The sequence below is a fragment of the Pongo pygmaeus genome, chromosome 8 (genome assembly GCF_028885625.2).
Source record: "Pongo pygmaeus isolate AG05252 chromosome 8, NHGRI_mPonPyg2-v2.0_pri, whole genome shotgun sequence".
In the NCBI taxonomy this organism is placed as follows: Eukaryota; Metazoa; Chordata; class Mammalia; order Primates; family Hominidae; genus Pongo; species Pongo pygmaeus.
In genome coordinates this window covers 46454994-46482506 of record NC_072381.2, presented here as the reverse complement: position 1 = coordinate 46482506, position 27513 = coordinate 46454994, and the positions used below count along the sequence as shown (strand labels likewise).

At 39.4% G+C, this 27513-nt stretch overlaps 1 long non-coding RNA gene and 1 pseudogene across 2 annotated transcripts in view; one reads left to right on the top strand and one right to left on the bottom strand.

Moving 5' to 3' along the window:
• The first annotated feature begins 1906 nt into the window (after positions 1-1906).
• Positions 1907-8184, top strand: LOC129045000 (KATNB1-like protein 1; annotated as a pseudogene).
• A 2528-nt stretch (positions 8185-10712) lies between these two features.
• Positions 10713-27513, bottom strand: part of LOC129006317 (uncharacterized) — a 101811-nt gene continuing 85010 nt past the window's right edge. The window contains exons 7-11 of one of the 2 annotated variants that reach the window (XR_008491969.2): positions 25426-27023; positions 16081-16299; positions 14327-14450; positions 13725-13957; positions 10713-11729 (exon numbers count right to left, since the gene is read on the bottom strand). This is a non-coding gene — a long non-coding RNA (uncharacterized LOC129006317). Of the gene's footprint in view, positions 13958-14326; positions 14451-16080; positions 16300-25425; positions 27024-27513 lie in introns of both variants that reach the window. The other variant, XR_010127411.1, reaches the window with a different exon arrangement.

Genomic DNA, 27513 nt, shown 5'->3' with positions numbered 1-27513 from the left:
AAAATAACACCTGGAATATAGTAATACCTGAATAAATATTAGCTATTTTAAGTCATATTATTCTGTTATATAACATATATTTAAGTTTAATATTTTATAATAAAAGACAAATTATAAAATAAATATTGCATATCATATTATTTTTCCAGCACTTTTCAGAGTGATTGCACATGTTTATCATTCTATTTCAACAAGATACATGTGAAAAAAGCAGGACAAGGTGAGTATGATATCCTGATGATGAAACAGTCTTAGAGAAAATAAGTAACTTGAAAAAAATTACATCATGATTCTGGCACTGACCTGGACTCTGAGTTTTCTTGCTCCCAGGGGGAGTATATTTCACATCTTGCTTGGCTACTTCTTCCAGGTAATACAGTAGAAAGAGAATGGGCCTGCCCTGCAAGGATGACTGTATCACTCCTCAGCATGGGACTCTAGTTAAGTGATAGCAGTTATGTGAACTGCTCCATTTTCATTCCTACTGTGGGGATAACCCTACCTTAAAGAGAGCCACAACATTATTCCGAGACTTTGAACCTGACTCTATCACTAAGAGCTTCACACAGCAAATGGAAACCTCCACATGACCAACAACTATCTCCCCTTGGGTTCTCCCTTCTCCCATTTCTTACATCTTTCCTAAAAGTTACACTGCTCCCAAAAAATCTCTAGGTCTGTGTCCTGGTGGTTGATATATTTCTAGAAGAGAGGTTCAAAACTGTATTATAGGTGTGCAGCAGAATTGTACTAAACTTTATAGACACTCTATGCTTATTAATGGTATAAGAGGAAATCAGTTTTCAAGACAGTCATTTTTCACAATTGACCCATATTGAATTTTGTACTAACGGAGCTATCTTTCTTTTCTTTACACTGGAAAGAGAAAGTAAACCACTGCAAATTTCAACATAGGTAATTCTAATGAGGATACTTATTTAAACAGATGAATAATGAATTCAAATTATTATAAGAATCAAGGAAAATAAAGTCCTATAGGTACAGATGAATGCAGTCTATGGATCAAGAGAGGCACAGTTTTTCAAGCTTCTATGACTTCAAAAATGTGCTTTATTCAATTCTGATTTACTAACAAGCATTGCAAATAGGTCTTTATCTTCTGGTGCAAAAGTTAATGGCAAAAACCACAATTACTTTTGCAGCAACCTAAAAGATATGTTCCCAATATGTATAAGTATATATTTTGATCATAAAATAAAAGACAGATTTCAAAATGCACTATGCAAAGTAAATCTGTGAAGATACCAATGAAGACATGAAATTTCCATCCTAAAAACAGCTATTTGGCCGGGCGCAGTGCCTCATGCCTGTAATCCCAGCCCTTTGGGAGCCTGAGGTGGGTGGATTGCTTGAGGTCAGGAGTTCAAGACCAGCCTGACCAACAAGGTGAAATCCCATCTCTACTAAAAATACAAAAATTAGCCAGATGTGGTGGCAGGCATCTGTAATCCCAGCTACTCCAGAGGCTGAGGCAGGAGAATTGCTTGAACCCAGGAGGCAGAGTTTGGAGTGAGCAAGATTGTGCCACTGCACTCCAGCCTGGGTGACAGAGCAAGACTCCGTCTCAAAAACAAACAAACAAACAAACAACCACCAACCAACAACAAAACTATTCATATAAACTTCACACCCTTATGACTTCTAATAAACCTAAGTGGTGAGTGAGCCTAGAGTGATATCAAATAAAATACTTCAGAAACACACATTTAACACTTGTGAACATATGCAATTATTTAAAAATATACTGGTGGATGCGCTGAATGGCCCTGAGTAGGACTGCACCCAGGAGCCCAAGGACATTCTAGGCTGTCTGCCGGGCACAGATCTTTAGCGCCAGCCTGGGCTCAGGCACCAGGTACCATGAAGCACCAGTACTTAAGAGATTATGGAATCTGGGACCCACAATGTTAAAAAAAAAAAATGGAACTTTTGTAATAATATTGAGGATCATTTTATTGACCTTTCTAGAAAAAAAAAAGATAATTTGACTAATAAGAACATGAAGGAGGTTAAGAAATCTCCAAAACAGTTGTCTGCTTACATAAATAGAACCGTTGGAGAAGCTGTGAAAAGCCCAGATAAACTCTGTAAAGTGATCTATGAGAGAAAGAAGGTTTATCATCCCTTTCCAAATTTGTGTTACAGAAAAACAACAGTCCCATAGAGGTGGGCTCTGTGACATGGCAAATGAAGAAAATGAAATGGCTTGTGCAGGCCACCTGCCTGAAAAACGACGTCATAATGGTCGAACATATTTGATTAACTCCAGTGATTCTGGTTCTTCACAGACAGAAGCCCATAATCAAAACAGAGTGAGTATTTTTCTGAGTTTTCTCTGGACCTTGAAACAATGGCCCAAGTTTTGTTCAAAAGAAATTTGATATGGAATGTATCCTCAATTTTCTGTAGAACTAGACATGTAAGGGAACGTGTAGCTTATTTGTTGAGGATAGAAGGTCTTGGCATTGTGGTAGATTGCCTTCCTGTGCCTACCAATAGTTTACAGAAGAAAAACAATATATCTCACTTTGCTGCTGTGTAGACTTGTTGCCTCTAGTAAAGTTAATACTTACAAGCAAATTTGAAGAATATTGTATTAGTCAGGGTTCTCTAGAGGGACAGAACTAATGGAATAAATATATACATATAAAGGGGAGTTTATTAAGTATTACCTCACACAAACACAAGGTCCCACAATAGGCCATCTGCAGGCTAAGGAGCAAGGAGAGCCAGTCCAAGTTCCAACACTGAAGAACTTGGAGGTCAATGTTCGAGGGCAGGAAGTATCCAGCATGGGAGAAAAATGTAGACTGGGAGGCTAGGCCAGTCTTCATTTTCATATTTTTCTGCCTGCTTATATTCTAGCCGTGCTGGCAGCTGGTTAGATTGTGCCCGCCCAGATTAAGGGTGGGTCTACCTTTCCCAGCCCACTGACTCAAATGTTAATCTCCTTTGGCACCACCCTCACCGACACACACACCCAGGATCAAATACTTTGTATCATTCAATCCAATCAAGTTGACACTCAGTGTTAATGATCACAAGTACAACCCTTGTCAACTTGAACCCATACACATCTCCTGAGATCATACATAATCTTCAAATAAAGACAACAATAAGGTCATAATTACACCTAACATAACACAACTATCCTTCGTACAACCGGAAACGTACCAGTCCCCAACCCAAATACTATTACATAAAATACTCAAATGCTGATGTGAAGTCAATAAATCTTATGTCACATGATAAAGGAGAAAAGAAATAAAATGAAGTTATTTTCTTAGTACAAGTGTATACATGCACAAACGTGTTTAACAAAAGAAGGAGGAAATACTCATGACAATTATAGTCCTTATTTCTGCAGCTAGTCACGTGATCACAGCTGGTATTTATAACTACCTTCTTCTGTTACCCATTCTGTATTCCCTTTGACATCAGCAAGCATCTCAGCAGATCGTGAATTTTTTCCTTGTAGAGTGACACAAACCTTCATTCCTGAAGGGTCTGGGTCATTTGTATTCCTGTCTGGATTGGGCTTTTGTAGTTTCCCATTGACCTTAATCACAGGGCATGGTAATACTATGAGACGCCCTAATGGATCTCCTGTATTCCATGCATACTCTTCCTGTGCAGTAGTAGACTGATTTCATCTTGATAGTCCAGGTCAATCCGCCCAGGCTGGAGTGCAGTGGCACGATCTCGGCTCACTGCAACCTCTGCCTCCCAGGTTCACGCCATTCTCTGGCCTCAGCCTCCTGAGTAGCTGGGACTACAGGTGCCCACCAGCATGCCTGGCTACTGGCTAATTTTTTGTATTTTTAGTAGAGACAAGGTTTCACCATGTTAGCCAAGATGGTCTCGATCTCCTGACCTCGTGATCCACCCACTTCGGCCTCCCAAAGTGCTGAGATTACAGGCATGAGCCACCGTGCCCGGCCTGTAACTCCCTTCTTAGCCTGTTGACTTAAAGGTAGGAGGAGCCCAAAGTGTTCAGGTGGCAATCTTAACTTCCAGTTTAATGGGATCGTTGTTGTGTCTCCTGGTAGCAGCGTTCCTCCCTTTGGAACTATGACCTCTAGGCCAGCAGAACGTAATGTTGTGGGAACAGGAAACAAAAATTTTGCTAGTGGATCACTAGGGGTGATGGTGAGTGGTGCCACTTCCTCTTCCACCCCTTGATTTCTGAACCCATGAATCCTAGCTATGGGAGAAACAGTACCATATATTGCACACTGATTCAGGGCATACACGGCCTTCTGGAGAACTTTGCCCTAGCCCTGCAAAGCATTGTCACCTAGTTGGAGTTGTAATTGTGACTTAAAAAGGCCATTCCACCATTCTATTAATCCAGCTATTTCAGGATGATGGGGAACATGGTTAGATCAGTGAGTTCCATGAGCATTAGCCCACTGCCACACTTCTTTATCCATGAAGTGAGTGCCTTGGTCAGAGGCAATGCTGTGTGGAATACTGTGATGATGGGTAAAGCATTCTGAGTCCACAGATGGTAGTCTTGGCAGAAGCATTGCGTGCAAGATAGGCAAACCCATATCTGGAGTAAGTGTCTATTCCAATGAGGACAAACCTCTGCCCATTCCATGATGGAAGAGGTCCAATATAATCAACCCGCCACCAGGTAGCTGGATGATCACCCGAGGAATTGTGCCATATCAAGGGCTCAGTGTTGGTCTCTGCTGCTGGCAAACTGGGCACTCAGCAGTGGCCATAGCCAGATCAGCCTTGGTAAATGGAAGTCCATGTTGCTGAGCCCAAGAATCCCCTCATCCCTGCCACCATGACCACTTTCTTCATGAGCCCATTGGGTGATGACAGAGGTGGCTGGGGAAAGAGGCTGAGTGGTGTCCACAGAACGGGTCGTCCTATCGACTTGATTATTAAAATCCTCCTCTGCTGAAGTCATGCACTGGTGAGCACTCACATGTGATACAAATGTCTTTACAGTTTTTGACCACTCAGAGAGGTTCATCCACGTATCTCTTCCCCAAATTTCTTTGTCATCAATTTTCCAATCATACTTCTTCCAAGTCCCTGACCATCCAGCCAAACCATTGGCTACAGCCCATGAATCAGTATATAATCACACATCTGGCCATTTCTCCTTCCATGCAAAGTGCACAACCAGGTGCACTGTTCAAAGTTCTGCCCACTGGGAAGATTTCCCTTCACCACTGTCCTTCAGGGATGTATGTCCTACAAAGTGGCTGTAGTGCTGTAGCTGTCCACTTCTGGGTGGTGCCTGCATGTCGTGCAGAACCATCTGTGAACCAGGCCCTGATCTTCTCTTCCTCTGTCAACTGATAATAGTGAACTCTGTGTAAGGCCATCAGGCTGGGGGAGAGAAGGCAGGGTGGCAGGAATGGAGACCATGGGCATTTGAGCCACTTCATGAAACTTACTTCTGACTTCAGGACCTGCTTGAGCCCAGTCACATATATACTACTTCCATTTGATGATGAAATGCCACTGTGCATGACCCACTTTATGGCTAGATTGGTCAGAAAGCACCCAGTTCATGATAGGCAGTTCAGGTTGCATGGTGACTTCATGACCCATAGTGAAACGTTGAGTTTTCCCCAAAGCCTAGTAACAGGCCAAGAGCTGTCTCTCAAAAGGAGAGTAGTTATCTCCAGAAGATAGCAGGGCCTTGCTCCAAATCCTAGAGGCCTCCATCGTGATTCACCTATGGGGGCCTGCCAAAGGCTCCAAACAACATCCCTATCTGCCACTGACACCTCAAGCACCATTGGATCTGCTAGGTCATATGGCCCGAGTGGCAGAACAGTTTGCACAGCAGCCTGAACCTGTTGCAGAGCTTTCTGTTGTGTACCCCACTCAAAACTAGCAGCCTTTCGGGTCACTCAATAAATGGGCTTGAGTAACACACCCAAATAAGGAATGTGTTGCATCCAAAATTCAAACAGGCCCTCTAGGGATTGTGCCTCCTTCTTCGTTGTAGGAGGGGCCAAATGCAGCAATTTATCCTTCACCTTAGAAGGCATATCTCTACAGGCCCCACATCACTGAACCCCTAGAAATTTTACTGAGGTAGAAGCTCTCTGAATTTTAGTCAGATTTATTTCCCATACTCTGGCATGCAAATGTCTCACCAATAAGTCCAGTGTGTTTGCTACTTCTTGTTCACTGGATGAATCACATTATGTCATCAATGTAATGGGCCAGTGTGATATTTTGTGGAAGCAAAAAGTGATCAAAGTCTCTCTGAATAAGATTATGACACAAAGCTGGAGAGCTGACATACTCCTGAGGTAGGATAATAAAAGTATATTACTGGCCTTACAAGCTGAAGGCAAATTGCTTCTGGTGGACCTTATGGACAGGAATGGAGAAAAAGGCATTTGCCAAGTCAATGGCTGCATACCAGGTACCAGGAGATGTGTTAAATTATCTCAAGCAATGAAACCACATCTGGTACAGCAGCTGAAATTGGCATCACCACTTGGTTAAGCTTATGATAATCCACTGTTATTCTCCAAGGTCCATCTGTCTTCTGCACAGGCCAAATGGGAGAGTTGAACGGGGATGTGGTGAGGATCCCCACCCCTGCATTTTCCAAGATCTTGCTGGTGGCACTAATCTCTGCAATCCCTCCAGGGATTTGACACTTTTTGATTTACTATGTTTCTAGGTAGAGGCAGCTCTAATGGCTTCCATTTGGCCTTTCTCAACATAATAGCCCTCACCCTATGCTGGGTCCATCCCACAGGCCCTGGCCGAGTGACAGATGAAAGGAGTACTCGGACACAAGTATGCAGTGTAAGAGCAGCTAGGGGACTGCCCAGCACTCAGGGCCAAAGAAAGAGCAGTCACGGCTGGGTCCCGTGGCTCACGCCTGTAATCCCAGCACTTTGGGGAGGCCGAGGCAGGCAGATCACTAGGTCAGGAGATCGAGACCATCCTGGCTAACACAGTGAAACCCCGTCTCTACTAAAAATACAAAAAAATTAGCCGGGCGTGGTGGCGGGCGCCTGTAGTCCCAGCTATTTGGGAGGCTGAGGCAGGAGAATGGTGTGAACCTGGGAGGTGGAGCTTGCAGTGAGCCGAGATCATGCCACTGCACTCCAGCCTTGGGGACAGAACAAGACTCCCTCTCAAAAAAAAAAAAAAAAAAAAAGAGCAGTCTTGATAAACTGGAGCTGCTTGCTTTTATTCAGTACAGACATAATGCCAAAAGCCTGGAGCCAACACAATTTGTGAGTAATTAATATTATTTTCCCCCCATTCAGGGAGCAGTCTCTTGGTGGATGATCAAAGGTTGGTTCCTGGTTAACATAAGTAAATAAGTCTGTTTATGATAAATTCCCCTACACTTCCTCGTACCTATTCCTCACCCTCTGCCTCAGGGTAAGACAACAGCTGCTTTTAGCTTATTCTCCCCCGAAGCTATGCAGAGCCTTCCGACCTTTCAGAAGGCCTCCTCCCTTCCCTATAGCTTCTCCCACCACTCTGATGATCTCCTACAACCCAACCAGTCAGGGAGCCAATGTGGGGGTTCTGCCAGCTGCTAAGTTTGTCCATGCCAATTTTGCATTCTGGCACTGGGGAAATGACCACAGGATGAGTCCAGGAACCCACTGGACCCATGGTAAGTTGGACCTGGGCTAAAACTCCATTAATTACCTGACCTCCATAAGCCTCTATGTTAACTGGAGAACCACAATGACATTTTGGGTCCACTGGAATTAATGTCGGCTCAGAGCTAATGTACAGTAGACCCCAAAATGTCTGATCTGATCAGACATTTTGGTGAAAGGCCAGAGGTCTCCTTGGGGAAGGATGCGAGAAAGATTCACTGCATAAATTGTTGGCAGTGAAATTCTTCAAGGTGACCTGGCCTCCCCTTCATTCAAGGAGTTCTGGGTCTGTAAACAGGCTCAAGTCTGGAAATTGATTGAGGGGCCGTGATTCTCTGTTTTTGTAATTCAAATTAGTCTTTTGTCCATTCAACCTAGAAGTTTTCTGCTTGTATAAATTAAGTAGGCTTCCTATTAATTTCACTACTAGGAACACTGTGATTAATTAGCCAATGCCAAAGCTCTACACGAGTCAGACTATTTTTATTGCCGCTTTGCCTCTGCTGTGCTTTATGGTAGCTATGCCCACCTTACCTTTGACCATTGAGTGCTGCCACTTGGCCCTGCCACCTTGGGATCCAATTATTCTCATTGTATTTAAATTATGTAATTGAGTGACTGTGGTTCCCACTGTTAGATCCGACATACAGAGAAGAGCAATTACAGGGTTCTTTGAAGAGGCAGATGCTGCCCTCACAAATCTATTTTGCAAGGCATTGGTCAAGGGTGTATCTTCTGGACCCTCCCATCTGAGATAAGTAGGTCTAAAGTGACTAATCTACCCCACCATTCCAATCTCCCTAAGCCTTTGGGATCCCTTCCTCTACATTAAACTAAGGGAGATCAGGCATATCCAGCTTGCTCACAGTGGGCCATCTTTTAATCCATATTTTAGCTAACCAAGCAAATAAACTATTAGAATATTTTTTAACTCCCTGAACGGCAACATTAAATGCAGAGTCCCTACTTAGTGGGCCCAAATCAATACATTCAGCCTGATCCAACTCTATGTTCCTTCCACTATTATTCCACACCCTTAATATGCATTCCCATGCTTGTTCTTTAGATTTCTGTTTATATAAATTAGAAAACTCAAGCAGTTGTTTTTGAGTGTAGAGCACCTCCTCATGGGTCACACTCTCAACCTTACCTCTAGGGGCCCACCTTGACTTTAGTCTAGTTATAAGTCTAGAAGCAAACATGGGTGTTGAGAGTGGCTCCTGAGAAGAATCAACATTATCCTGCCTGGCAAATGCCTCAGGGGAGGCCATCGCCGTTGCCTCAGGCAGCACAGGGTTTATCTCCTAAGACATAGGTGGAAAGGCTGATGGCAGCATGGGTCAGGTAGGGGATGTTGCCACTACTGGGGAAGGGGAAGCTGTTTCTTCTGGCAAGGAAGTTTCATCAGAGTTTACAAACTCAGTGTCCCCAGCTTCATCAGGGTCCTCCCACACGTTCTCATTCTAAGTTGCAGGGTCCCATCTATTCCAATCAATGCCCTCACTTTAACAGTAGACACCTGCGAAGCTGGGCATGCACCTTTCATTGCAGGTTAGCCACTTGCATGATGAGAGCTTGTGTCTGTTTTTGCACAATTTCAGCTCTTTCTCTACAGGAGATAAAACTCTCACTCAGGGCAATCTTAGCAGATTTGAGGCTTAGTATCTGTTTCTGAAGCCAGGAGATAGAATCCCTGAGTTCATCATTTTATTTTATCACTTTATCCACTGAACTTAGGAGCAACCAACCAGGTTCATTATGTTCCTTGGTTCTCCACATGTGGCCAAAACCCTCCCAAAGTGCTGGGATTACAGATGTGAGCCACCATACCCAGCCTGTAGGTGCTTATTTATTACAGTTACATTGACAGATTTCATCTACTGAGGAGCATTTTGTTTTTCAAAACATCACTGAACTACATGATTTACAAAAAAAAAAGTCTCAACTGAGAACTATGAACTGTGGAAGAAATCAAAACCATTTTTTCTTTTAAAAAGCCACGTAATGAAACCCCAACAATGTACTTCACATCGAAGTGGGAAAATATCCAAAAGGAGCAGTTTTGACGTCCATGAGGTGAAAGTGCACCATGAAGACTGTTCGCCTTTGCTGCATTTGGGAGTTATATGGTTATTTGGTAACATTGTTTAAGAACTACTGGATTTAATGCAATCCAGCATAAAAACAAAATTTATTCTACGTGAAAAAATAAGACAGGACTTATTACTAGAACCACCAAGATCAAACATCATTAACTTTTTTTTTTTTTGAGACAGAGTCTCGCTCTGTCACCCAGGCTGGCGTGCAGTGGCACAATCTCGGCTCACTGCAACCTCCACCTCCCGGGTTCAAGTGATTCTTCTACCTCAGGCTCTCAAGCAGCTGGGAATACAGGTGCACACCACCACGCCTGGCTAATTTTTGTATGTTTACTAGAGATGGGGTGTCATCATGTTGGCCAGGTGGGTCTTGAACTCCTGACCTCGTGATTCACCTGCCTTGGCCTCCCAAAGTGCTGGGATTAGATACATGAGCCACCGGGACCAGCCAAACACTTTTAAGATTGTGTTTAATTTTTTTTAAATTATGTGTTTAACTATTTTTTTAAAATAAAACACAATCTTAAAATGTTCGGCTGGGCGTGGTGGCTCGCACCTGTAATCCCAGCACTTTGGGAGGCCGAGGTGGGCGGATCACAAGGTCAGGAGATCAAGACCATCCTGGCTAACACAGTGAAACCCTGTCTCTACTAAAAATACAAAAAATTAGCCGGGCATGGTGGCAGGTGCCTGTAGTCCCAGCTACTCAGGAGACTGAGGGAGGAGAATGTGTGAACCCAGGAGGCGGAGCTTGCAGTTAGCTGAGATCGCGCCACTGCACTCCAGCCTGGGTGACAGTGCGAGATTCCATCTCAAAAAAATAAAATAAAATAAAATAAAAAATAAATGTGTGCAGCTATTTTCTTATGTTGAAAAGACTGAAAGTCTAAAACAACAGAAATCAATATTAAAATTTTGTTCACACTGAAAAAAATAAAAATATAACTTTATATATAAGTATATAATATATAATACATAAACTTAATGAGATTTTATTAAATAAATACATTCCATCAAAAAGTACATACATGTAAGCACTTATTTATAGAATCATAGTGTTTTCCACTGTAACCCAAGGGTGGTGCTTAGTTTGAAGATATAATATTTATATATATTGATGTGAGATACCATATAAAGATTCACATTTAAAGAATGCATTTGAAAATAAGCTGTAACTAATTAAGTGCTTGCTTATGCAGCCATGTTTATTTTGTATTGTTTCACCTGTTCATTTTACTGAGGAGGTGAAATCAAATTTTATGGAAAAGGTTTAATCAAATTGGCCATTCAATCCTCCAGACTTTTCAGTTAGGCAAAAAATAACCAAGCCGACTTTTCAAATATTCAACAATATTTAGTATCCAGAGCATGAATTTCAACATACTTTATATTTTGTTTCTCAGAAAATACAGTCTTTATTGTCCCAGAGTTCCCCTTATTATATCATATAAGCAATAACTTTTTAAATAATTAGCCATCAATTATATATTGTAGAATAAAAATGAGAGATTAACCTTTTCTGAACAAAAATAAAATTGATTATAAAACATAGAAAGATGATGATACTGAATTCATTTATTTGTCATATGGGTGGATATGTATATATTTTGTTATATCTGTAAATATCTTATTAAAGATCCTATTTTTTGTTTCTACATTCAAGTCTTCCTTCTTGTTTTTAATAGAGCATTAGCTCCTCTGAAATTCAGTAAAACATGCAACAAGGCTAGAAACTGCAGAGAAATATGACACAGGTGTGATGAAAACTCCTTTGTATTAATTCATGAATTAATATGAGTATCTAATGTTGCAGGCACCTCTAGATTTTTTCCTCCGTATTTTTTTGATTGGTACCATTTGACATTACTGTACTTCAGTATGTTAGTCCTTTATTTGACATCAGAATTTATCATAGCTTTGGACATGTTGGATACCGATACTTTCTTCTTTTATGGAAATAGATGATCATACACAGAACTCTTGCAAATAATTTCTAAAAGCAGAAAGGAATAGTAAAATAAATATTGAAGGACAAGTGGATTCCAAGATTGAATTCATTTGTTATTTCTAAAAACAAAGCATTAAATATTCATGTTGCATTTGTTCGTGACAGTTCAGGTTCTTGAGTGGAATGCAGAGATCTTTTATTTCAGTGCTGACTTAATGCAGGATTAGTTTATTTTGGTAATATTGTTAGAATTAAACCAGGCTTCAGGCTTTCCAAGTTTGATTTGAGCTTTTACTTTTCATTTGTATGTGTGGCCCTTTGGTCTCAGGCTTTGGTAGATTAAAGATGACCACAGATTCTTTCCCATCACCATTCCCATCAAGAGACAGGGGCTATTTCTGACGCTGGCCTGTGACAGCTTTGACCAGTTGTGTGTGGAAGAAGTGACACCATGACAGTTCCAGGTCTGGGCTGTAAGAAAACTGACTCTTTCCACCTTGGAGTTTCAGGGCCCTGAGTATTTTGTAAATGTTGACCCCTTTTGTCCCCCTTGCGAGTCCCTGGGAATACCTAAAAGGACTCAGCAAAATCCAGGCTTCCAGATGCCTCCGTCAAGGCACCAGCATGCACCTGAAGCTCTCCTGACCCCTCCATACCAGTCCAGCTACTAGCTGACTACCACTGAGTGAGCTGAGGTGATGCCACCCGGAATGGAAGAATCACCCAGGGGAGACCTGCCTGAATTCCTGACACACATTGAGATGAAATGAAATGGTGGTCATTTGTAACCTCTTGTTTTGAGGTAATTAGGCAGAACAAAATGGCCAAGAGAATGGTTAGTGTCACCAAGGTGGCCAATAATATTAATGGTATTAATTAACTTTTGAACAACAATAAAGCTAAAATTTAAATTCTGAGTTTCTAGTTCTATATATTGTCGGCCCTCTGTATCTGCAGGTTCTATCTCTGTGGATTCAACTAACTGTGGATCAAAAATATTTTTTAAAATTGTATCTGACAGATTTTTTCTTGTCATTATTTTCTAAACAATACAATAGAACAACTGTGCATTTACATGGCATTTACACTGCATCAGGCATTATAAGTAACCTAGAAGTGATTTAAAGTAACAGGAGAATGTGCATAGGTTATATGCAAATACAATGCTATTTGATGTCAGGGACTTGAGCATCTGCAAATGTTGGTATCTTAGGAGGGTCCTGGAACCAGTCACCCACGGACACCAATGGACAACTGTATATACCTTCAAAATGTTCTAATGACCCCCAAACCAACCCAGTGAAAATTTAAACGCACTGATTAAAAACATAACTTATTCTAAATCAGTGACTTCTATACTAACCATTTATGTTATTGGCTTAATTTTCAGCTTTCATCCATAGTTCATTAGGTCAGAACAATGTATATTTAATAACCTGTGCACTTATGAACTAAGGTATTTTAAACAGCATTTTGAGTAAAGGAACCTAAATTAAGAAGATAATATGTTACTTTTTGAATGTGGTGGTTCACGTCATCAGACAAGATGTAGTGGCAGCCGGTGAAGAGTGTGTTTCAAAGCCCTGGCCTCCTGGGTCACTCAGTTCCCTTTTATTACTTCCTCATCTCTTTTTTTTTTTTTTTTTTTTGAGATGGAGTCTTGCTCTGTAACCCAGGCTAGAGTGCCCTGGCACTATCTCGACTCACTGCAAGCTCCATCTGCCGGGTTCATGCCATTCTCCCACCTCAGCCTCCCGAGTAGCTGGGACTACAGGCACCCACCACCACGCCTGGCTAATTTTGTTTTTGTATTTTTAGTAGAGACAGGGTTTCACTATGTTAGCCAGGATGGTCTCGATCTCCTGACTTCATGATTTGCCCGCCTCGGCCTCCCAAAGTGCTGGGATACAGGCATGAGCCACCGTGCCCGGCCTACTTCCTCATCTCTTTATTGTCTTGGAGTCTTCTGCCTGGACCCCTCATTCTTCTACGTGGTAAACCCTTCTCATGCAGCTTCATGACTTGCTTAAGGTTACTCACTCAGTGCTATTTCCCTTTTGACCGTTCAATAACAAGATGCTTAATTACTTCCTTCTTTATAACTCCATAGACCCAGAGGCAAGGAAAATGAATCTCTGGATGTGCATCTTCATGTAGAGTCAGCCCACTGTAGGCCTCGTGACCAGTGACTGTGCTTCATGCAGTTCAATGCAGAGGTTGCAGAGGTGCAGGCTTCTTCAAAATCTTGTGGTTTTATTGTCACAACACAGGACCTTTTAGGGTGCAGGGAAAGAAGAGGTTTCTCACTGACTCAGCCTATGTGTCAGGGGGCAGGAAGGGCTGGTGTGCAGGAGGGTAAGATTAACCAAGCATAAGGGGGCAATGCCCCAAACACCATTCTTAACCTGTAAGTCATAAGACAAAGGCAGGATGGCAGAGAACAAGTGAGCGATGCAGTTTCTTTATAGACACTACTACCCTATTCATCTGTATAAAACATTATCTGAGATAAAGCTATTTTGATAGATAAAATCATGTTCACAATGCAGAAAACAGTGAGCATCTGAGACTTATAGAACTCTAGAAACTGAGAAATTGTATTATTCAAACTCTTAATATGGTGTACCTGAGGCAATACAGACCTGGATAACATCCTCTATGTAACCAAGGACACACGTCCAGTGAGTGCCTGAGACAGGAGGAGATCTCTTTGTCTAAGCTCTCCTGGCAACGTTCTTTCAATAACATCATAGATGAAAAAAGAAACTGTAGAAGGAAGAGAAATTTGAAATTGAAGATATTTTCCCGTCTTCCAATGGTTTCTAGTTTCTTCCTACTTTCTTTCTGACCTGAAATTTTTTCATTGAAAATCACATCAAGTTTAGGCCTTTGAATTTGGAAACACGCATATACCCCAAGCATGAACTTTGGATTTACAAATGTTGGGACGCATTAACTATGTGTTTAAAGGGATTTTGTCGTTGTTGATTTTGCTAAGGACAATATGGGATTTGTTCTGGCTTGCCAAGTATTTCATATAAATATATTTATATTTGTTTAATGAAAAGAGGCTTGAGAAAAGGAGATTATGATTAAAATTCTTCAAATTGTAGCCCAGAGGGACAAATATTATTATGGACTAGGTGATTTGAAGAAATAATTTGTTTTAAAAATCCACTCCACTAATTAAGTTTCCAAATTCATGCACAAAAACTTGGCTTAGTTGGTAATTCCATGTACACATATGCAACAGAATGAACAGCTTCCTTTGCACTTGAACTGTGAGTAATTTTTGTCCAAAGCAAGTGAAGATAGTGGAGACTTGGTTGGGGGTGGGGCATAAAGAGTCTGGCATTATATTAAAAGGACATTTCATCTACTGATGTAGCTATCTGTCAACTAATGCTATTTAAGCACATTCATTTAAATAGGAAAAAAAAATCCCTGAGTTTTGTGTTGCTCAATTTCTTGAATTAAGATGATTAAAAGTGGAGATTAAATATAATCTTTATCCCAATGTCACTCCTGTGTACGATGCCAGATACTTAGGCAGCATTTAAATTCTTTGAGTCCACTAGAATTACATTTGCCCTCTTATTATTTCAAAGCTATTTTCATTTGTGAATACATGATTTAGGATTTAGTTATAAATATTTAAGGCATATGTTTTGCATCTTCCATTGTCTTTTTTTTTTTTTTTTGAGACGGAGTCTCGATTCTGTCGCCCAGGCTGGAGTGCAGTGGTGCGATCTCGGCTCACTGTAAGCTCCGCCTCCCAGGTTCACGCCATTCTCCAGCCTCAGTCCCCTGAGTAGCTGGGACTGCAGGCACCCGCCACCACGCCCGGCTAACTTTTTGTATTTTTAGTAGAGATGGGGTTTCACCGTGTTAGCCAGGATGGTTTCTATCTCCTGACCTCGTGATCCGCCTGCCTCGGCCTCCCAAAGTGCTGGGATTACAGGCATGAGCCACGGCGCCTGGCCTCATCTATTTTCTTACTCTTTTCCCCTGACTCTTCTGTAGCCTTGGTGTATAGGATTGAACTCTATTTCTTATAGCTCGGTTTGTGTAAGTGCACAGGACAAAGAGTTTGGTGGGGCTGAACGTAGAACTTGCTAGGGAGGCTCTTTTTTCTCTACGGAGATTTCTTCAAATGTCTGCATCAAGCTCCACTCCATGGAACCAAAGGAATATCACACTGCAGTCATTTGCAGCTTATTTTCCAATTACCAACCTACATTGGAGCTCTGAGTACGTTCACTGGGCCATCAACATCCATCCCTGCCTCCTCTTATGTGCCTTATGGTATCGTAGAGGCTGGAAAACTAAAAGCCTATTTCCCAGACTCCTTTGTGAACAGGATTATGGATGCAAATTAGATGCATTCATGCTATACCTGCAATTCATCTCTGAACTGAAAGCCCATATCCTGCTGAGGTTTCTGCAGGCAAGCAAGGTCCCAGGGACACGAGTGTGGACAGGAGCTGTGGAGGCAGCCTTGTGGATCCACTTTCTGATCACAAGGGCTGTGAGGAGGTTTTGAGCTGGTTGTCGAAGAGGAGATAGCAGTGGTAATGTCTTCCAGGTTCTTAAATTGAAGCTATGGCAGTGGTTTCTAAACAAGAGAGAGCCATTATTAGACCTGACTCCTATCATTCTAGCCCTGCGAAAATGTTGTATTCCTTGTATTAAATCTTCTTCTGCTTAAAATACCTAAATCAATTTATTGCCCCGAATCTATCTGATATGCCTAGCATAGAGCAAGCCCTAGAAGGTTTTCCTGCTGATGCTGAGATTCCTAGGTGGCATGTAGGATTTCTCATTCCCAGTTTATCCTTGATTTTCCCCAACCTTCCCACTCAGCCTTTAAGTTCACTTGTTTGTTTGATATGGGTTTTGTTTGTGGTCATGGCAGTGGTTTATTTTACCGGATTTGGAGAGATAGAGTCTTGGATTCCTTTTTATTCCACCATCTTTCCCTTACTTTGAAAAGAATGATTTAAAAACTCATCAAAAAGAAATACACATTAGGTTAATTTTCTTTGACAAATTAATTCAGGTCTTCCCCGAAGGTCTTATAAATTCAAAGTGAAAAGAAAATGTACAATTATATTTGTAATCAATTTCTTTTGGGTCTGTTTTATGGTACAATATTATATTTCGTATATGCACTTTTTGTACCAGTTTTTTAAAATACATATATCTTGACCATTTTAAGCATTTGCTCTTTGGATCACTGACTATTTATAGTGTTTATTATGTAACAAACAAAGATGACTGAGACGAATTCTCAGCTTTATTTCTCCAATGAAAATTATTGCTTCAGAAACTATCGTATGTTTCTAAAATGTCAATATACTAAATATAGTAACCTATCTTTCTTAGACCTTATTGAAATTGAAGAATGACAAAAATTGATATATATTGGTTCTGTTACTGATATTGTCTAATCAATGGTCACAGAAATCTTCATAAGCAATTATCATTCAACTTTTACATCTGGGGAAACAAAAATCAGAAACATAAAATGACTTCAAAATCATTTTCCAGGCCAACGAATAATGGAGCTGAATTTAAAATCCATGGTGTTTTCACTTTCCCATGTATTTCCTCAGGAGATACAGTTTATAAAAAGGTAAATTTTAGAAAAAAGTGACATCCATGTTATATCTGAACGGTCTTAATATGTCTCCAAGTAATTTTTAGGTTCATTACTTCATTTAGTAGTTAAACAGTGCCAGGAGACAGACTGGCAGGAGAAGAAGTATTGTATCCATTTTATACATGTAAGCAATAGAAGTGCCTAATCTGACAAAGTTTTTACCTTTTACTAATTATATCAAGTTATTGTTTGTTTTAATGTTTCAAAAGTCACGTGATTGCTGGGCAAAACAGCCACAAATTCTTTCGAGAAGGACAACAATTTTTACTTTTTGCAACTTTCTTGAATACATTTAGAAAAGTTAACAGAAACTAGAGAAACTGCTGTCTGACTTCTGTGTATCATATTTACATCAATTTGACTTAAATGGCAATGTTCAATTTTTCAAATATTCGTTGAAAAAATGTACATGAACATCAAGAAAGACTGTATTAGTAATGTTTTAATCAGTTTTTAAAATTTTGGCTCAGAAATGAACATCAGGAACAAGGATATGAATGCATCCATAAAATGTTAAAATAAATATTACTACAGAATGGCACTAACCTGTGAGTTAGGACTATTATAGAAATATAATGCTGCTTAGTTCAAAAACAAACACGCTTACTCTGGCCCCCTTCCCTTTGCTGTGACTTTACCAACTTCAGTACTTTTCCAAACATACTCATTAACGATAGACTAGAGGAAACAGCAAACAGTATGCCAGCTCCAGAGGGCATTGCCCCCTGTGTAACCGAGCTGCATCCAGAGAAAGAAAAGAAGTGAATGCATAGATGGAAAATGCATCACACAGACGTGGCTTTCAAAATACATGTGATGTCCTTGAAAGAAGAAAATCAGTCATCAAACAGGGAGGTTCAAAGAGACCTTGGAAATCACTGACACTGTTCTGTCTGCCAGGCAAAATTATACTAAATCCACCTGGGATTGTTTCAAAGTTAATTATTTGTCTTTGGTTGTTTTTATGTTTTACACTAGTCAGAATTTGTTCATTTTTAATCTCAAAGTTATTTCATACTTCAACTATTTTTCAGAATTGTCAAAATTGCTTGTTGAGTTGTATAATACACTTTGCCCACATTCAATCCTCTACCCCATTTAAACTTATATATTTTGATAACCTCTAATGTGACCAAAACGAATTGATGATTACCTCCTGAAATGTCACAGGCATGTGAATGTATGACTTGATTTCAGCTTGTTATCCTTGATGCATTTCACATTAATTTAAAGATAGCTTTCTTACAGATTACAGGCAAAAGGGAAAATGGAAGAATAATTCCATGGGTCTCCTAAGAACTGTTCAGAACATTAATTCTTTCAAAACTACGGTTGCCAAAAATTCAGCTGAGATTACAGAGAGCTCCCTTCATGGATGATACAGGAGCAATTCAGATCCTACTGTCTTCACACACAAAAGTATGAAAATCTAGTTCCTAAAGATGTAAAATACTGCCAAGTTTTCCAGCTATAACTTAGCAAAGCTTTCATGGATTTCCAATGTGCACTTTTTTTCTTTTTTTCCTGCCTCAGTCTCCAGAGTAGCTGGGACTACAGGTGCCCACCACCACACCCGGCTAATTTTTTGTATTTTTAGTAGAGACGGGGTTTCACCATGTTAGCCAGGATGGTCTCGATCTCCTGACCTCATGATCCACCCACCTCGGCCTTCCAAAGTGCTGGGATTACAGGCGTGAGCCATCGTGCCCAGCCCCAATGTGCACTTTCATCTTCTCACCAGCCATGTGTATACACAGTGACTCCAACAGTTCCATATTGTCCTTCTTCCAAAGACATTTAAACAACATATTGCTGCTAATTTTAGGATTTTGCAGTGGGCACATGTAACTATGAACAAGCATGATGCTTTGCAAATCATCAGGTATCAACGTACAGTGGATTTTGCAGCACAGAGACAGCTTCAAGTAATAAACACAATCCTAACACTTTTAGAATTTGATGTCATTTACTAAACGAAGTATATAAAAACATTTCTATAAACAGAGCAAAATGAACCCCCAATAGTGAGAGTGTAGAGCAGGAAGAGCACACTGAAATATGACTTTTGCATTTGTATGACTGAAATAAGAGGTGGCAAGATGCTTATTCTCAACTTTACCAACTACACACATTTTTCTGTGAGACAGTCTTGCTAGTCAGGATTTCCTTAAGGAATCTGAGATCAATTGCTATTTTAATCAAAGAGGGCACCAAACCAAGCAGTGTCAATGTATTATCATTAAGAAAGGATCCAATAAGATTGCTGATATTAAAAACTGACTCTCAATATCTTCATATTTTAAATGTGGTATTAAAATAAACATTAAATAGGACAAAACCAATAGCCAAGGAGATTATGACAAAAGACTTTCTCAATCCACGTGAACTGCTTGTTTTGATTACACTCTTTACTCAGTACTATGTTTAAGGGATTTGGCTATAACAAAACAAGTGTCTGTTTTGAAATCTGATGATGAATTACTCGCATGGATGCATTGGTTTGTAGAGGTCAAAACTGAATGATCACACTGTGGCAAAGTTTCTCTAATATTCTACACAACGCTTTACAACAGCAGTCCCCAAACTTTTTGGCATCAGGGACTGATTTTGTGGAAGAAAATTTCTCCATCCCGGAGTGGGAGGAAAATTTCTCCATCCCAGGATGTGGTTTCAGGATGATTCAAGAACATTACATTTATTGTGCACTTTATATTATTATTACATTGTAATAATATATAATTAATTATACAACTCATCATAATTTAGAATCAGTGGGAGTCCTGAGATTGTTTTCCAGTAATTAGATGGTCCCATCTGAGGGTGATGGGAGACAGTGACAGATCATCAGGCATTAGATTCTCATAAGGAACATGCAACCTAGATCCCTCACACGCATAGTTCACAATAAGATTGGTGTTTTTATGAAAATCTAATGCCACTGATGATCTGACAGGAGGTGGAGCTTAGGCAGTAATATGAGTGATGGGGAGTGGCTGTGAATAACAGATGAAGCATTGCTCCATGGCCTGCTGCTCACCTCCTGCTGTGCCGCCTGGTTCCTAACAAACCACAGACTGGTACTGGTCCCTGGCCTTTACAACCAATAATATTCTTAACAGCAGACATCTGGATGTTCACTGTATTCCAGGAACTTTTTATAGTGTTTTACATGAACTCACTTAATTCTCATTACAAGTCCACATAGAAGGCATGATTATTATTCCCATTTTACAGATGAGAGAACTGAGGCACAAAGAGATTAAGGAGGCTGCCCATGGCCACATAGGCAGAAAGTAGCAGAGCCACCATATGTACCAGATAGCTGGATCCCAGAGCTCGATATATTCTAGTCTCCCTGGAGATCTCTACAAATTAATCAACCAATAGGTGACAAGTTTCTAGTGGTGACTGTAATAATCACTTAGCCAAGACATCCAGTTATCATAACTATCTGTCCTCTTTCAATATTTTCCATTTCTCAAGCTTCTGTTCTGCCGTGCTGAAGACCCTAATCAATTTTTCATTTGGCTGTCTCTGTGCCAAGAACATCCTTTCTCAATAATCTCCTAGGAAGTTTTCATGGTACATAATTTACTACATAATTAAAAGACAATGGTGTGCTTTGACACCTACTTGTAAAGTGCCTCAATTTGGAAACAAAAACACAGCTTTTTAGGCTCAAATATAAGGACTTTATTTTCTAAACTGAATAGGTTCACCGTTTATTTTTACATTAAGGAATATTATAATTATAAAATATAATAAGTATAGCTCTATTTAAATATATTTTTATTTTCCTATTTTAAAATATTTTCCTTTATTTTACATTTAGATATAAAAGCATGATCATGAATTAACTTATTAACACTTCTATTTATATTGTTGCATGTCAATACAGCAACAATTGTTTTTCTGTGTAGCAATGGTGTACATTTGCTGAAACAAAAATTAAGACTCCCATCTTGACTAATGGCAAAAACGAAGAAAAGAAATTCATAAGCTGAAGAGGAATTTAACCAGTTTAACCCATTCATCAGTTCTTAGTGTTCTATGTTAACACATTTTGAGAAGTGGCAAGCTTCTCTCTGAAATTTTGTCCTTTTCTGAGAAATGTCCCCTGAACTATAGCTGGCATTCTATGTGAGAAGCATGTGCCAGAGACTATAACAGAAAGATCATGTGATGTCAACCCAAGCCACAAATTGGTACATGAACCTGTTGGCAAATCATAGTTTATCACTCTCTGTCCATGAGTCAGTTGAGATGAGAGTGCCAATTTTAGCAGATGTGTTTCCTGTTTCCATAATATGTTGTGAATGTCAATAATGATTTTCATAAATGAATCTTATTGTCAGTCTAATCTGAGTTTTGTTAGTGTTAAAAATGTTTTACTGCCTGTATAAATTGAAGCAACTTATAGGAAGACTTTTGTAGCATGCAAGATCAGTGCGAAGTAGGGCAACTCGAGTAACAATTTATGCTAAATTGGTAAATGATACAAAATGATTATTTGTTGTCTTTATTATTTATTATCAATTTTAAATTTTTGAATATTTAATAAGGAAGGATAAAAAGAATAGAAACAGAAGAATACGCCTATTTTATGGGCAATGAAAAGACAGTGTAGCCTCTAGGATCTTGCAGTGGCTGTTGAAGTATAAGACAGCTTTGTATAGATCAATATTAATAACTCATCATTTGGGACCAAAACTAAACCACTGTGGTCTGCAATCTGCCTGGTAAAGCTTCATGGAAAAGTTAAATCTTGATCCAGGTCTTAAAAATATAGATTTGGAATAAAACCAAGGTAGTAAGGGAGTAAGTAAGGTGATATTGAAGAAAGAGATTTTGATATAAGAAGATAATTTAACATAAGAAAGCATAATGTTTTTGTAAGGGACGTACTCTTGGCATTTGAGAAGTCTTTAAGAAAATTAACAGCATTGGTTTACAGGCTGGTTTGGAAGAGGGGAATGAGAAAGTTGAGAGAGTAATCAGGAAGTTTTGCCCAGAATCCAAATGTGAGGAGAGCAGCTTATGTAGAAATAAAGCATTGAATTTGAGCATGCTTCATAAGAATTATCAGCAGAACACATATATTCATTGCCTATGACAGTTCAAACAAGAGTTAGTCGTCAGAAAACTCCCTAAAGAGTTTAGTGTTTATTCATGGTGAATGGAGATGTTAATGACTGAAGGGATGACAAGCTTGTTTTTTGTACATGTTGTTTTTGAGGAGAGAGATGCTTACTAAAGTAAGTACATCATGTGCCTGGTCTTTATAACTCTGTAGGAAAAAAAAGATAAGTTCCTAGAAACCAAGATGTAGGTTTTCAATTTTTTTCTGTAACTCCACCAATTACAGTAGATGTTTAGCAAATATTTAATATTTAAATGGTATTATATAAGCTGGAAATATTGGAGAGAAGTTAAAGTTCAAGAATAAAAATGTAGATAAAATATTTATCATGATCATAAAAGAGACAGTTACATACATAAAACCTGATCTTCAAAATTAGAGTGTGTCCAGGGAGGAGAGAAAAGGATTGAGGTCCATAATTCTGGAGAAACAGGATGCAGAGACTGTAGCTGAAGTTGTAGGAAAAGGTGAAGTAAGAGGAAATCCAGAAGTAGAGAATTGTTGATGTCAAGAGACTATTCAAAAAGGAAGTGTATAAAGGGTCAAATGCAATGAAAAGATATTTGACAATAACGAATGACAGAAGGCCATTAGTTTCAGCTGAAAGTGATTTTGAACAAATCAAAATTTTGAGAAGTTTGGCCATAGATAGATCAAGAGTGTTCTATGGGTATTATAGCAGGGTATTAGACTGCATTGGGTTCAATTGCTTTGGTTTTTAGCTGGCCTTGCACTTAGAATTTTCTTCAGCAAGACAAGTCAGTGCAGCCAGTTCCAGGGCTTGTGTAAAACATGTGTCAGCTGTGCAGGCTTTTGCTCATTTGATATCATAACCAAAATGGAGATCAAAATTAATGCTCAAACTAAGATTTCACCAAGAGGCTTATAGCATGAAAACCCTTTCCTCTCACTCTTGGAAAACTAATAACAGACTTGTGCTTAGGACTAAGCCCCTTCTCTCTTCTGCTTTTAGTTCTCTGTTGCTTAAAAATAACTTGATATTAAATAAAATTATTTGAGCATTTAAAAAATAAATTATAGAGGGTCGTACAATGTTAAGGCACTACTAATGACAATAATAGTAGCAGCGGTAGTAGTAGCTAGCATTAGTTAGGTAGTATAGCATTAGGTTATGGTGGTACATGAGCGGTATAGGTGATGTCATTATTACCAACTCTCCCTTGTGGTTTGGAACTTTGTGTCCACTACAGCCACAGAACTCCCTAACATGGTGGTGACTAGTTTTTTGTTTTACTAAGTTTTGTAAATTGTATTTACCTTTATAAAAATAGTGGCTGAATTTTGATCCTGCCTACTGCTGAATAATGCTGACACACACACATACATGTATATACATACACACACACGTAACTATATATATATATGTATATAATTCCTAATGGTAGTGGAGGCTGGGATGTTGTAGTGAATGCAAGCATCAGAAAGTATATTTCACTAAAAATATCTTTCTCGAAAGGCCACTATTTGGATTAACAAACTCTTTTTTAAAGGCTGCAGAATTCCATAAGATTAACTTGCCTTTAGTCACTGATATGGTCTGGCTCTCATCATGAATTATAATCTGAATTGTAATCCCCATTCGTTGGGGAAAGGACCTCGTGGGAGGTGATTGGATCATGGGGGCAATTTCCCCATGCTGTTCTTGTGAGAGAGTGTGAACACACTCATAAGATCTGATGGGTTTTTTAAGGGACTTTCCCCCTTCATTCTGCATTTCTCTCTCCTGCTAGCTTGTGCAAAAGGACATGTTTGCTTCCCCTTCTGCCATAGTTGTAAGTTTCATGGGGCCTCCCCAGCCCTGTGGAACTGTGAGCCAATTAAACCTCTTTTCTTTATATATTACCCAGTCTCACGTATGTCTTTATAGCAGTGTGAAAATGAACGAATACAATCACACCTCAATATTTTATGAGGTTGATAAATTCATTGAATCCAAATTTGGATTTGCTGGGAAAAGTAGAAGAAAGGAGAGGGGGAGGAGAAGGACAAAATGCAAAGACTGGGAGAAAAGCAATAACAAAAGACTGACAGAACCTGATCTCTCCCTTTTAATCTTAGGAACTTCTAGAAAAGCATTTTACAATGGGCTTAAATCCATGATCCTTTCTGATATGCATAACAAACTCAAATACACAGGATTTTGTGAAATTTTCCCCTGGGTGCAAAGGGAGGGAAGGGGAGAGCAGGCATACTCCTTTGCAATCTAATTCTCACTAGCCCTTTAGACTTTGCATAACTTTGCATTTTAGACCCTGTTTTATAAAAATAATAGTTTGAAGAGAATTTATAAATGTGTAAACTTGAGGTGACAGTTTTTCTAATTAAACTAAAAAAATAGTAAAGAGAAATATAATCTGGCAGGATCAGGTGATGACGGCAGGCAAGAGGAATCATCTGGAAAATGTATGGGTGGTAATCACAGGCCCACTCCTTCTGGGGACTAAGCTTGACTCCTGCTACTGAGATTTACAGCCTTGAAGCAATAGGAGTTCAACATCTGCTTATGTATTCCCAAATGGTGCATGCAGCTAAGAACAGTGCTTATGACATTGATTACTTTAGAAACTGCACAGTCCATTCCTGTAAATACTTTTTTTTTGTTGGAGGGGGGATGAGTTTCACTCTTGTTGACTAGGCTGGAGTGCAATGGTGCGATCTCAACTCACTGCAACCTCTGCCTCCTGGGTTCAAGCGATTCTCCTCCTCGGCCTACTGAGTAGCTGGGATTACAGGCATGTGCCACCACGCCCAGTTAATTTTTGTGTGTGTATGTGTTTTTAGTACAGACAGGGTTTCTCCATGTTAGTCAGGCTGGTCTCGAACTCCCGAACTCAGGTGATCCGCCTGCCTCGGCCTCCCTAAGTGCTGGGATTACAGGTGTGAGGCACCGTGCCTGGTCCATTCCTGCAAATACTTACATATTCTCCATGCCCAAATAGAACTGCTATTGGAGGAAGTCCTACATGGCAACCTCCAAGTCCATTTGAAAATCTCCATTAATTGTTAGGCCCCAAGTGCCAATGTGATTACACGTAGAACCCCATCTATTCAAAGATGAAATAAAATGAATGCCACTGTCAAAACTTTTCCTTATATTAATGCTCTAGTGGTTATTAAAAAAAACTTCAGATAGAAGGATAACAATTGAATTTAGTCTTTAGGAGTTTAGTAAGATACATTGATAAATATTGTATGGCAATGCAAATTTCGTATGTTATATGAAATGGTACATTTTAGGATTTTTATGATTTCCATGTTATACCTACATTTTAAAAAGCTAAGAAAAATATTCACTAGTCATCTGGGACCATTTCCCCATTCATTTACTTTCTGTAATTTAATGCATCTTTTTAAAAGGCTATCATTAGCCCTCCTTTTCTTTTTTTTTTTGAGACAGAGTCTCACTCTTGTCCAGGCTGGAGTTCAGTGGCATGATCTTTGCTCACTGCAAACCCCGCCTTCCAGGTTCAAGTGATTCTTCTGCCTCACCCTCCCAAGTAACTGGGATTACAGGTGCGTGCCACCATGCCCCGCTAATTTTTGTGTATTTAGTAGAGACAGGGTTTCACCGTGTTGGCCAGGCTGTCTTGAACTCCCGACCTCAAGTGATCCACCCGCCTCAGTCTCCAAAATTGCTGGGATTACAGGTGTGAGCCACCACACTCGGCCAGTTCTCATTTTCTTAATGTAAGATTATCTATAATTTAAGATTATTAGCACTGTTCAATGTACTGATCTATCTTCTCTTTTTATAAAACATTCAGTGGCTAACTGTGATTAGTTTAAGTAAAAAAAAAAAATCACTTAGGGCAGAGAGAGAAAGCCATTGCAGTGCAACTGCCTATTGTTCCTTCTAGCTGTTAACGTGTGATCAGTAACTGACTCATAGGCAAAATGTTTGAGAGATTTCATTTTGCTTATCTGGCCTTGTCTGATATCAGAGGTGCTCACTGGTTGATTTTAGATCTGGCAAGAGTTAGCTAGCCAAACCTCTCTACTGAATACTCATGCTGGAAATCTTAATTCTGTATTCCTATGACTTGGAAAGGAACCACCTGCTCTAGGAGTTGTTATTGTAGAAAAAAAATCCAGTCTAAAATGACATAATACTCACTTTTATTCTTGACTAAGTCTTGGAAGGTAGTGATTCCTTAGGATTTTTTTCCAACATTTAATTTTAGTTTGAATTTGGCCCCAATTCTGAGTAACAAATAGGTAGCCTTGAACTGAGTTACTTAACTTCAAGTAACAATCATCTTCATGCTATTTTATTTTTTCATATAACCTATTGAAATTCTATATCTTTACTTAATGGGATAGTATAATTTAACTAATTTAATCCGTGTTAACAAATTAATTCCAACATCTCAGTGACTTAATAAACATGTCTTATCCATTCACCCCTAACCATGTTGCAGGTCCGAGGATTCTCCAGGGAAGCTCTCTTCTGAGTACTGACTACTCAAGAATTGAGTGTGTTTCCATCTTCAGTCTTCACATTATCAACATAATCACTCTGGCAGAAGATGAAAGAGAGAAAGAAAATTCATGCTTCAACTTTGAAAGAGAATTCATCCCTCTGTCTAGTTGGCCAGAATTAATCACATGGTCCCAAAATAACTGGAAAGGAGGATGGGAAAGAAATCCTTTCTATCTGACTAGGACAATGAAATGAGATTTAAACAATCAACAAAAATCCTCAACAAAATCCTAGTTTGTCAAACCCAGCAACATGAAAAAGGATAGTACAGTATTCCAAGCAGGGCTTATTCAGGGAATGAAAGACTAGTTCAAAATTTAAAAATTAAAGTAATGCATCTTATCAACATAATGAAGAAGGAAAAACATGTGAGCCTCCACATAGATATAGAAAAAATATTTGATAAAGTTTAGCATCTATCCATGATAAAAACTATTAACAACCAGGAAACAGAAGAATACTTCCTCAAAAAGAACAGAATCTACAAAAAAAATTATAGCTAACATCATACTTAATGGTGAAAGAC